The sequence below is a fragment of the Cricetulus griseus genome, chromosome 3 (genome assembly GCF_003668045.3).
Source record: "Cricetulus griseus strain 17A/GY chromosome 3, alternate assembly CriGri-PICRH-1.0, whole genome shotgun sequence".
Lineage (NCBI taxonomy): Eukaryota > Metazoa > Chordata > Mammalia > Rodentia > Cricetidae > Cricetulus > Cricetulus griseus.
The window spans coordinates 181,177,159-181,187,030 of NC_048596.1; the positions used below are offsets into that span (position 1 = coordinate 181,177,159).

Consider the following 9,872-nt stretch of genomic DNA (forward strand, 5'->3'; position numbering starts at 1 on the left):
ATATATATATATATATATCGATAATGGCAGTATGTTATGCATCAATAGCAGCAAAAAAAGAAGAATTTGAGCATCTTCTCCAGTCCACATTTTTACCATGGCTTTGGCCTGTACACAGAAGGTCAGAGCATATGGGGACTTTTCTCAGGCTGGGGTGTAGAAGTCTGGAATTAGGGAGAAGCAACAGAGTGTCCAGGAAACATAAAGAAATTGCTCCTTCACACAGAGATTAGAGGAGTTGGGAACCTCTCAGCCCCCACAGCCCAGCCGTGTTACAGATTTTCCTGCCCAGTTCTGCAACAGCATCAGCCCCGAATGAGCACTCAGAGACTTATATTAATTATAATACTATTAGCCAATGACTAGGGCTTCTTATTGGTTAACTCTGTCTTAATTACTAACCAATTTCTGTTAACCTAAGTATTTTCACTTGGTCTTATCTTACTGGAGACAGGTTCAGGGACCTTTTACTCCTCTGGCATCCTACAGGGTGATTACTCTCTGCCAACACCTCCCAGAAACCTCCTCGTTTCCTAGACCTGCCTATTTTGCTGCCCTATTGGCCACAGTGTTTTATTAATCAACCAATGAGATAAACATTTTTACAGAATGGCATCTTCCATCACAGCAGTTCCTTGAGTCAGAATGCTAAACGTGGAATATCCACCAGGAAGGGCTGGGACCACAGATTGGACAGTTGTACACTGGAAGCTTGACACTATATCTAGGAGGAGGCAGGAGTAGCCATGGGTGAGAAGGAAATCCTAAATGCTGTGTTGTGGGCCCTAAATTATCCAGGGCTGAAACCATAGAGCCATCATTAAGGCTATCCAATCTTGATTCACACACCATTTTCCCAGGAAGTCAGATGTGGCTAGGTGTGGACTCCTACTTGTATGTTCTTTGATGTAGCTTACTAGGATTTTTGTGATTCTGAAACTCCTACTTCTAGACTTGCATGTTTTCGAATCCCATCAAATGTCAGGTGGGGGCTAGCTAGTGGCTTAGTCAGAAAGTAAGTTTGCTACAAAGCCTGACAACTTAACATTTGTCCCTGGGATCCATATGGAGGAAAGACAAAACTGACTACTATAAATTTTCTTCTGACCTCCACGTGTATTTGATAGAACATGAGTGCAGATAAGCATACATACATACATGAGTAAATGTGGGGAGATGTTAAAATGTTTGTCAAATGGATACATGACTGTGAAATGGATGTCAGCAGGAGCTGGCAATGTAAGCATTATGGAGGTGGGGGGAAAGAAACCAGAATTCCAGTGTCAGATTCAATGAAACTGCCATGACTGAACAGAGAGCGTACCTGCAGATACCATAGGGAGAAGGGACCCTGAGTGTGAAATCGCTAGAGTCTTGACAGCACAGAAGAGTCTTGACAATGAAGGTCACCTTTAGAGCTCCTGCCCTTTCGCTTCTCTCCATCTGTGGCATGTTGAGTCTGTATCTACTCACAGAAGCCCTGTGGCTTCTCCTGTTATAGCTTTCTGCTCCCTCATCTTCACTCCAACAACCACATTGTGTTGGTGAGTAAAAGGCCAGGGATGGTGGTGACTCCATGTTCAAGGACAGGGATCCTGGTATTCCAGAAGGACTTCAGAAGCAATGCTGTGTTTATCCTAGAGACCAGGAAAAGAGAAGAAAGTGCAGAGGTGGCTTTACCCTGCCTGTTGACTATTCGATCCCTGTGGCTTCTGCCTTATCAGTTCTCCTGCAATAAGAACTTTGCCCAGCTCAACCAAATTTCCACACCTACACCCCTAAAGTTACAAATTCCTGCCTGGGCAAGGCCTACCTGTCCTATTTGCTGTTGTTGTGAACACAGACTTAGACCTGGGTTTCAACCATGATACTAGATATGCTTTCTCCTGGTTGGCTGTATGCTGTGGTCTGTGGGCTCCTCCTTCTCCTTCTCCATGTCCATGTCCATGGTGAGACTTTCTACATGAGAGAGGGGATCAGGGTCAGAGATGCTCAGTTGTGCAGAGTCAGATGTTGAGCTTAAGGGAGTGAAGTCACCAGGGAGGGAGGACCTGGTGGAGATGACAGATGAAAGTGTGGGATTGTGAGCCTTCTAATGCCCCCATCAAAGCCCACTGGATGGGCCATGTGTTACATGGAAGGTCAGAGATGTGTGAGGTTAGCAGGTACTGAGGAGGCAGCAGGGACAGAAGAATAGGGGGGACATGCCTGCCCTCTGTGTGTGGTTGTAGCTCACACTGACCTTGGATAGTGACAATAAATCCTTCAATATGTTTAGAGGCTCTGAGATTAGCACTTGTTTGAGAATTTTTCAGAGGGACAAAGGACAAGTTTCTGTCCCTAGGAAATCCAGAAGGCCTCATCTCCACACCCCATGGCTGAACTGAGAGGACTCAGGTTACCTTCCCCATGTACCAAGGTGACAATGAGGTAGGAATCTCCAAATGTCACAACTGATAGTTTCTCACCACCTACAGACAGGCCAGGACTCAGCCAGCCCCATCAGGAACACACACACAGGGCAGGTGAGAGGAAGCCTTGTCCATGTGAAAGACAGTGATGTTGCTGCCCATAACTTTCTGGGACTTCCCTTTGACAAGCCACCTGTAGGACCACTTTGCTTTGCACTACCTGAGCCCCCTGAGCTCCCTGAGCCAGCTTGTGACTAGGAGCTTATCTAGCAAGTACTTTCTGTTTCCCTCCTTCTGATAAGGCCTGAACGCAAGTTCCTGTTATCCACCCATCCTTATTCCCGGAGGGGCCTGGGAATGTAAACTTCTGACTTGGGTAGTTTTCCACGGTGCCTGCTGACTGGTATACAAGGCTTCCCTCCTTTGTAATTTATGGCATTCTCCTTGCAAGAATGACGTGATGTCTTGTCTTTATTTAATCCTCAGGTCCCTCGTCCAAATCCATGAGAAGTGTTGTAGAGCTGGTGCAACATCTCCAATCTTTTTTTTTTTTTTTTTTTAGGAATTTTTTATTTCTTCTTTTTATATATAAATTTTTATTTAAGTTAGAAACAATCTTATTTTACATATCAATCCCAGTTCCCTCTCCCTCCCACCATCCCATGGACCAACCTGCCTCTCACCCCCCCATCCACTCCCCAGAGAGGGTGAGACCTTCCATGTGGGTCATCAAAGTCTGTCATATCATTTGGGGCAGGACCTAGGCCCTCCTCCATGTATCTAGGATGAGAGAGTGTCCCTCCATAGGGAATGGATTCCCAAAGTCCATTCGTGCACTAGGGATAAATACTGGTTCCACTGCCAAAGGTCCCATAGACTTCCCAGGCCTCCTAACTGTCACCCACATCCAGGGAGCCTGGTTCAGTCCTATGCTGGTTATCCAGCTGTCAGACTAGGGTCCCTGAGCTCCCACTTGCTTATGTGGGTTTCACCCAGCATAGTCTTGACCCCTTTGCTCATCACTCCTCCCTCTCTGCAACTGGATTCCAGGAGTTTAGCTCAGTGCTTAGCTGTGGGTCTCTGCTTCTGTTTCCAAAAATATAAGAGTTCTTCTCTCCAATCTTACACCATTCAAAAGATCTTCCTAGGAAATGGTGCCTCCTACAACAGACAGGTCCCTAAAAGAACAAAATCAAGATAATTTGCCACAGCACACCCACAGGCCAACATGACCTAGTCAACTCCTCATTAAGATTCTTTTCCCAGGTGATTCCACATTGTGTCACATCAACAATCCAAACTAAACACCACACCAGGATTTAAATAGTACAGAAGTGATGAATGTCAGTACAGGAAGATGATCATTTTCATTGAGGATGCCAGCAGTCTCCATGTACTAGCCTTCAGTATATTACTATCCAACCAAAGGCCTCCCTAAAAGTCCTGCTCCATTCCCATTCCTACAGAGCTGGTGGCCTTTACTTTGGTAGGGAGGGACTTTAGAGAGAGATCATGTAAGCAGGGCATCGTGGAAAGTAGTAGCTGAAGGTGGCTGAGAGAAAATTGAGACAAAATTTAGGTTTCATCATCACATATCTTGGACAGTCTTCCATTTTCCCCAGGTGTATGCAGACTGATAAAATGAATTTAGAGGTGGCGAAAAAGATGAATCTGATCATGTCTCCCACATCTATGTTTGAGGATTGCCTGTATCTCAACATCTACACACCACCTCATGCCCATGAAGGTTCTAACTTTCCTGTGAGTGTCAGATTGTGGCCATCTGGGAAAAAGGGTGTTTCCTTTTCTAGAAGATTGAAAGAGACAAAGTAATTCTGAGATCCACTGTAGTTCAGACCCTGATTAGTAGTACCTCATCGGGTTCAAGAAGAAAATCTCAGGTATGGTGAGCTGCTTAAACCTGTGTGTGTGACTCAGAGCACTGGGTCTTCAGAGGTTCAAGGCTCTGTGTCTTTGATTAAACCAAGAATTCTTCCATTAACTTGAATCTGACAGACCCATTCTGGAGTGTGTTCAAGGACTGCATATTGACATCACCAAAATTTCTAGCTGCAGGTGATCTGTTGTGACAGTGTGATTCGATGTCCTTTCTAAACAGCAATCAGGAAAGACACTCATGGAGACACTCCTATTTGCTCCACTTAGATGATTCGAAGAGTGATGATAACATTACTTTAGCTCTAGAACCATTAATCCATGCTGAGACTTCCTGATGGGGAAGTGGGAATGGAAATATGCATATAGGCCTAGAGTACCCCTTCTGTGGATCACATCCTGAGATCCTGAGGTGATCTGTGGATATGTCGACCTGAACAGCAACAAAGCAGTAGTAGACAGACCAGTTGAGCTGTTGCTGGGTGTGGGCCTCTTGGAATCAGTGTTGATTTCTTTGGGTGAAGCTATGGATCCATGGTGGTGCACTTGTTATGGGAATGACTTCCATGAATGGTGGATCCTTATCAATAACTATTGAGGAAATAGTAATAGTCACTATTCAGTATTGTTTGGGTATCCTCAGCCTCTTGAGGTAAGCTTGGGACTGGGCTAGACCATGGAGGCTGAGTAGAACATGAACAGACCTGTGATTCCTGTCCCTGCCATTTTACAGTCCTACAGACAAGCACACCACAGGCACCTGTGGCTACCTGGACCAAGTGGCTGCCCTATGCTGGGCCCAGAATTATGTTGCCTACTTTGGGAGCAACCCTGACTGGGTCAATATTTTTGGTGGGTCAGCAGGAGGCACAAGTGTGCCTTCACTTGTGTCACCCATGTCCCAGTGACACTTCCATGGTGCCATTATGCAGAGTGGAGTGGCCCTGCTGCCTGGCCTTATATCTGAGAAGTCCCAGGTGGTCTACACAGCCTTATCAATACCAGGCTCTGCTTTTCTGCTTCAGTCCTCGACTCTGGTACTCTGTTATTCTGTTAAGTGGGGAAAACAACTTCTTTCCAGTAATTTCTGAAAGGCATAAAATTTAGAAGCCACCCCGATATGGTTTTTGTCTTTTGGGTATGTTATGTGACATCAAAGCTGTGACCAGAGGTGTCTATCATTGGCAAGAACACATAAGCTTTCTAGCTTGTTTCTTATTGCTTCGATAAAGACCATGATCAAAAGCTATTTGGGACTCCGGGAGGTGGTGGTGCTCGCCCTTAATCCCAGCACTCGGGAGGCAGAGGCGGATCTCTGTGAGTTTGAGACCAGCCTGGTCTACAAGAGCTAGTTCCAGGACAGCCTCCAAAGCCACAGAGAAACCCTGTCTCGAAAAACCAAAAAAAAAAATCTATTTGGGTGGAAAAGTTTATTTAAGTATCCAGTTTATGTAGTCCATCTTCAAGGGAAGTCATAGTAAGGACACAGGCAGGTTCCTGGAGGCCAGAACTGAAGAAGAGACTAGGGAGGAGAACTGCTTTCTGTTTCTGTTACCCATGGCTTCCTCAGTTTGTTTTTTTATACACCCCTGACACTTGCTGATGGGAGGCACTGTTCACCATGGTATGGAGCCTTCTGTATTAGTCTCTTATCCAGAAAAGGCCTGGACTTGTCTATGGGCCAATCTAATAAGGCATTTTCTCAGCTGAAGTTCCTTTTTCCAGATAAACTCAGGCCTGTGTGAAGTTGACAAAAGAAAAATATCTAACGAGGACCATTAGGATAATGGTCAGCTGGAAAATTACTTACTGTGAGAGTATGAGGTTCCAAGTTCAAATCTACAGAACCCACATAAGACTAGAGTCAGTAATATACATCAGTAAACACGGTGCTCCAATGGATAGATGTGAAGTAGAGATAGAAGTGTCGCTGGAAGGTCATAGTTCAGCTAAGTTGGTGTAGGGAAATTCAAACAGGGGGTAAAGTGGCAAGTGACACCCAAGGGTGTTCTCTGACCTTCACAGGCAAAACATGGCGTACCATGCCTATTGTCATACATTAGCACCACACACACACACAAAAAAAAAAAAACACAACAACATCAACAAAACAAGTATGTAAGTAGAACAGTTCCTGTCCCAGCTGTCACCTATGAGCCACAGACAATGTGAACAATTCCATTTAGTTCCTTTTATACACAACAAACAGAAGCATGTGGTATTTAGAGGCAATGACATCTATTTGGAATAAGGAAACTCTGCTCCCTGATGGGAGGGATGAGCCACCCACTGTCTGTTTCATTTGCCGACGGTGGCCAACCTATCTGATGTGATGCCAAGGCCCTAGTACACTGGCTATGAGAAAAGAGTGAAGCAGAGATTCTGGCAGTCAACCAGGTTGGGAGAATTGTGTGGCTTGGAGAACCTGATCACCAGGATGTGGGATTGTCACTACTTACTACTAGAATCAGTTAACTGGTCTGCATGGTTTGGTATCCTTTTAGTATGTGCGAGAAATGAAAGATAGGCTAATTTTGATGTCCAGTTTCTTCTGGAGTTCACATAGCATTCTGAGATGAGGTAGGATGTGGGGAAATACTGTGTGTATGAAGTGGGCATCACAATACTTATGTGATTGACATTACCACTTTCCCCATGGGTCTTTACTAAGATCCCTGTTGTGGTGGATGGGATGTTGCTACCTAGGTACCCTTGGGAACTGTGGCCTCTGTGCATTTTCATACTGTCCCCAGCATCATTGGTATCAACAGGGATGAGTTTGGCTGGGGAATCCATAATGAGACTTTGTTCTAAGCCCCTGGGAGTGTAAGCTTAAATGGTGGATAGTGGGAATGCAGAGATACTCTAATCCAGGTACAACCCATCTTATACGTAAGGCTCTCCTCTAGTGGACAGTTCATGGGCCTTGATCATATAATAAAGAATATAACTAGAGAGACCCTGCCAGCTGTTCCAAAGAGCACGGCAGCACAGATGGTGAGAAACCTTTGCTCTTGTCCTGATAGAGAGGGTTCCCATATATTCTCCTTGGACAGCATGCCCAGAAATAAAGGCTAGTGTAAGTGTTGTTTCTGTGTAGGCTCACTCAAGCCTTGTATCTTTCTGCCTATACCCTGTCTCATCTCTGGTCACATTCCTTACTCCAAGTTTCCTGCCTACCTATCCAAGAGTCTGCCCTATATCAATTATTCTTACTTATCCTTCCTGGTGTAGATGCTGCATTCTGAATGTAGTGACCTGCTAATGGAAGAGTTCTTGGGAGGCATTGAGAACCCCCAGACCCTCCCAGCACAGTTCAAAGACAAGATAATGACTTCATGTTCATGATCCCTGCAGTCAAAGTAGCACGTTTTGGCTGGGCATTGGTGGCACACAGTGCTGCCTCTAATCCCAGCACTCTGGAGGCAGAGGCAGGCGGATCTCTGTGAGTTCGAGGCCAGCCTGGTCTCCAGAGTGAGTGCCAGGATAGGCTCCAAAGCTACACAGAGAAACCCTGTCTCAAAAAAACAAAAACAAAAACAAAACAAAACAAAACAAAAAAAAACCCAAGTAGTACGTTTTCAGCATGAGTACATCTTTAATATGCCAAGGGCAGGGGGAGGTCAGAGCTATGTGTCCCAGATATTCAAGTGCAATCCATGTCTTGATAATGTCTCTGATACCAGACATCTATAGACACTTAACTCAGTAAATCCTTATGTCTAGTATAGAGGTCCAGAGAAGGAAATATGTTATTTATTCCCAGTGTCTTATCAACCTGGGAATGCCAGGGTCACTGTTTAACAAAAGGTTTTTCCATAGCCAAGGCTCCAGTCTGGAGCTCAACTATGAATCCTAATTAATTTGGAACAAAGTTTCTTGTCACCGGTTAGGTGGGAAAGCTCCAGGTCAACATGTGTCCTCACTCCCTGGTTCCAATGCTCCTGTCTGCTTCTATGAGTTCCAGCACCAACCCAGCTTCATCAGTCATGTCAGGCCATCTTACATGCAGGCTGATCACAGCTATCACCTTCCTTTTGTCTTTGGCTCCCAACTCTAGAGCATGAAATGTGAGTTTTCCTTGTTTTCCTTGACCTGAATAGAACTGAAGATGAGTTTCTAAGTGATTACTGAGCTCTCAATGCAGTTGAGGAAGCCAAGACTCTGGAAAAGAACAGGATTAAGTGTTCACCATTTTTGAGAAAAAAAAAAAAACTAAGGATAAAAACAAAACAAACAAACGGAAAAGTCTAACAAGGGTTAGAAAACAAACCTCCCTCATCTAGCTTTCTAAAACCATGAGAGCTTTCTGGGGTAGGAGTAAACCAGAGAGAACTCAAATGGAGTCTTGGATGGACACTGGGTTCTGAGTGCTGAGGGGAGATAGTATAAACCAGGCCTAGAGTTCACGTTCAGGCTGTGGTTGCTATAGTAGAGCATGAGTCAGCACCTACACGAGGTGGCTAGGACTTGAACCCTTGAATTCTTCTGTCTGCACTTGACCTCACTGAGGAAGAAAAGCTGCTGAACAGGAAGACGATGACATACTGGGCCAACTTTGCAAGACATGGGTGAGAACACACCCCTCCTTCAGCCTCCTCTGTTTTTGTCTCCACCCAGGGCTCCCATGTGGGTGTGCCTCATTAGGTTGAATGGGCCCTTAATTACACCATACTCTTCTCTAACCCAGGGTACACCTGGGCAGATATCTTCTAGCTTTTAATTACAGCTCATCCCACAGAAATCTAGTGGGTGAGTCACAGTGTTGTGGTACTGTTCTTTAGATTTTGTGTCTCTGAGAGGGAGACACAAAACCAGAGAGCTTCCCTTGCTTCATATGAAGGGAAGTGACTCACACTAGTGAGTGACACTTGTACTTTATATTAGTACACCAGCCCATCTGTCCCCTCTGGCCCTTGGCCTGCTCATCTATTACTCTGACACTAATCAAGGATCAGGCTGTGAATGAGAGTAAACTCACCATTACCTGCTAGGTGGCATATCCACAGGAACCCCAGCAGCGAGGGTCTACACTACTGGACTGAGTTAATCCATGATGAGCAGTACTTGCAGCTGGACATCCAGCCTGCCATGGCCAAGCCCTGAAGGCCAAACGCTGCAGTTCTGGATGAAGAATCTGCCCCAGAAGATCCAGGAGCTAAATGGGGCCCAGGTCAATCATACAGAGATTTAATGCCCTGTGACAGGAAAGGTGTGTGGGGTTGAGGGCATATGAGGCCATCCTGAAGTTACAAAGTCCATTTAATTATTTTTATTTGTTTCAACAGTCACATGAGAATTTATAACCTCAACATTTTCCCTTTCGTATTTGTATGACAAAGCATCTGTTTATTATTCGTCATCTGTCTGGGCAAACTTTTATTAGAATCGATAAATACTCCCGTGACAATATGAATGTGTGAGCCCCAAAGTGCCCCATCTGCTTTAGCTCTTCACTGGGGCTAGCCTCCTTACTTGCTTACTTACTTACTTAGTAGCTACCCTTCCTACTTTCTTTCTCTCTTTCTTTCCTTCCTTCCTTCCTTCCTCCCTCTCTTCCACCAT

The 9,872-nt window shown here is 45.1% G+C and overlaps 1 pseudogene; it reads left to right on the top strand.

Annotated features, from left to right (window-relative positions):
- Positions 1-1,864: 1,864 nt before the first annotated feature.
- Positions 1,865-9,501, top strand: LOC100761688 (annotated as a pseudogene).
- The last annotated feature ends 371 nt before the right edge of the window (positions 9,502-9,872 follow it).